We start from the raw sequence: 3,870 nt of genomic DNA, 5'->3' as shown, positions 1-3,870 counted from the left end.
ATTTAATAACAACAACCAGGCTATACAGTAGTAGAATGACTGATACAAAGCACCATTTAATAACAACAACCAGGCTATACAGTAGTAGAATGACTGATACAAAGCACCATTTAATAACAACAACCAGGCTATACAGTAGTAGAATGACTGATACAAAGCACCATTTAATAACAACACTAACAACCAGGCTATACAGTAGTAGAATGACTGATACAAAGCACCATTTAATAACAACAACCAGGCTATACAGTAGTAGAATGACTGATACAAAGCACCATTTAATAACAACAACCAGGCTATACAGTAGTAGAATGACTGATACAAAGCACCATTTAATAACAACAACCAGGCTATACAGTAGTAGAATGACTGATACAAAGCACCATTTAATAACAACACTAACAACCAGGCTATACAGTAGTAGAATGACTGATACAAAGCACCATTTAATAACAACACTAACAACCAGGCTATACAGTAGTAGAATGACTGATACAAAGCACCATTTAATAACAACACTAACAACCAGGCTATACAGTAGTAGAATGACTGATACAAAGCACCATTTAATAACAACAACCAGGCTATACAGTAGTAGAATGACTGATACAAAGCACCATTTAATAACAACACTAACAACCAGGCTATACAGTAGTAGAATGACTGATACAAAGCACCATTTAATAACAACCAGGCTATACAGTAGTAGAATGACTGATACAAAGCACCATTTAATAACAACAACCAGGCTATACAGTAGTAGAATGACTGATACAAAGCACCATTTAATAACAACAACCAGGCTATACAGTAGTAGAATGACTGATACAAAGCACCATTTAATAACAACACTAACAACCAGGCTATACAGTAGTAGAATGACTGATACAAAGCACCATTTAATAACAACAACCAGGCTATACAGTAGTAGAATGACTGATACAAAGCACCATTTAATAACAACAACCAGGCTATACAGTAGTAGAATGACTGATACAAAGCACCATTTAATAACACACTAACAACCAGGCTATACAGTAGTAGAATGACTGATACAAAGCACCATTTAATAACAACAACCAGGCTATACAGTAGTAGAATGACTGATACAAAGCACCATTTAATAACAACAACCAGGCTATACAGTAGTAGAATGACTGATACAAAGCACCATTTAATAACAACAACCAGGCTATACAGTAGTAGAATGACTGATACAAAGCACCATTTAATAACAACACTAACAACCAGGCTATACAGTAGTAGAATGACTGATACAAAGCACCATTTAATAACAACAACCAGGCTATACAGTAGTAGAATGACTGATACAAAGCACCATTTAATAACAACAACCAGGCTATACAGTAGTAGAATGACTGATACAAAGCACCATTTAATAACAACACTAACAACCAGGCTATACAGTAGTAGAATGACTGATACAAAGCACCATTTAATAACAACAACCAGGCTATACAGTAGTAGAATGACTGATACAAAGCACCATTTAATAACAACACTAACAACCAGGCTATACAGTAGTAGAATGACTGATACAAAGCACCATTTAATAACAACAACCAGGCTATACAGTAGTAGAATGACTGATACAAAGCACCATTTAATAACAACAACCAGGCTATACAGTAGTAGAATGACTGATACAAAGCACCATTTAATAACAACACTAACAACCAGGCTATACAGTAGTAGAATGACTGATACAAAGCACCATTTAATAACAACAACCAGGCTATACAGTAGTAGAATGACTGATACAAAGCACCATTTAATAACAACACTAACAACCAGGCTATACAGTAGTAGAATGACTGATACAAAGCACCATTTAATAACAACAACCAGGCTATACAGTAGTAGAATGACTGATACAAAGCACCATTTAATAACAACAACCAGGCTATACAGTAGTAGAATGACTGATACAAAGCACCATTTAATAACAACCAGGCTATACAGTAGTAGAATGACTGATACAAAGCACCATTTAATAACAACACTAACAACCAGGCTATACAGTAGTAGAATGACTGATACAAAGCACCATTTAATAACAACAACCAGGCTATACAGTAGTAGAATGACTGATACAAAGCACCATTTAATAACAACAACCAGGCTATACAGTAGTAGAATGACTGATACAAAGCACCATTTAATAACAACCAGGCTATACAGTAGTAGAATGACTGATACAAAGCACCATTTAATAACAACAACCAGGCTATACAGTAGTAGAATGACTGATACAAAGCACCATTTAATAACAACACTAACAACCAGGCTATACAGTAGTAGAATGACTGATACAAAGCACCATTTAATAACAACACAACAACCAGGCTATACAGTAGTAGAATGACTGATACAAAGCACCATTTAATAACAACAACCAGGCTATACAGTAGTAGAATGACTGATACAAAGCACCATTTAATAACAACAACCAGGCTATACAGTAGTAGAATGACTGATACAAAGCACCATTTAATAACAACACTAACAACCAGGCTATACAGTAGTAGAATGACTGATACAAAGCACCATTTAATAACAACACAACAACCAGGCTATACAGTAGTAGAATGACTGATACAAAGCACCATTTAATAACAACAACCAGGCTATACAGTAGTAGAATGACTGATACAAAGCACCATTTAATAACAACAACCAGGCTATACAGTAGTAGAATGACTGATACAAAGCACCATTTAATAACAACCAGGCTATACAGTAGTAGAATGACTGATACAAAGCACCATTTAATAACAACAACCAGGCTATACAGTAGTAGAATGACTGATACAAAGCACCATTTAATAACAACAACCAGGCTATACAGTAGTAGAATGACTGATACAAAGCACCATTTAATAACAACACTAACAACCAGGCTATACAGTAGTAGAATGACTGATACAAAGCACCATTTAATAACAACCAGGCTATACAGTAGTAGAATGACTGATACAAAGCACCATTTAATAACAACAACCAGGCTATACAGTAGTAGAATGACTGATACAAAGCACCATTTAATAACAACACTAACAACCAGGCTATACAGTAGTAGAATGACTGATACAAAGCACCATTTAATAACAACAACCAGGCTATACAGTAGTAGAATGACTGATACAAAGCACCATTTAATAACAACAACCAGGCTATACAGTAGTAGAATGACTGATACAAAGCACCATTTAATAACAACAACCAGGCTATACAGTAGTAGAATGACTGATACAAAGCACCATTTAATAACAACAACCAGGCTATACAGTAGTAGAATGACTGATACAAAGCACCATTTAATAACAACAACCAGGCTATACAGTAGTAGAATGACTGATACAAAGCACCATTTAATAACAACACTAACAACCAGGCTATACAGTAGTAGAATGACTGATACAAAGCACCATTTAATAACAACAACCAGGCTATACAGTAGTAGAATGACTGATACAAAGCACCATTTAATAACAACAACCAGGCTATACAGTAGTAGAATGACTGATACAAAGCACCATTTAATAACAACACTAACAACCAGGCTATACAGTAGTAGAATGACTGATACAAAGCACCATTTAATAACAACAACCAGGCTATACAGTAGTAGAATGACTGATACAAAGCACCATTTAATAACAACACTAACAACCAGGCTATACAGTAGTAGAATGACTGATACAAAGCACCATTTAATAACAACAACCAGGCTATACAGTAGTAGAATGACTGATACAAAGCACCATTTAATAACAACAACCAGGCTATACAGTAGTAGAATGACTGATACAAAGCACCATTTAATAACAACACTAACAACCAGGCTAT

The sequence above is a fragment of the Oncorhynchus kisutch genome, unplaced genomic scaffold (assembly GCF_002021735.2).
Source record: "Oncorhynchus kisutch isolate 150728-3 unplaced genomic scaffold, Okis_V2 scaffold777, whole genome shotgun sequence".
In the NCBI taxonomy this organism is placed as follows: Eukaryota; Metazoa; Chordata; class Actinopteri; order Salmoniformes; family Salmonidae; genus Oncorhynchus; species Oncorhynchus kisutch.
This window is presented reverse-complemented; position numbering follows the sequence as displayed.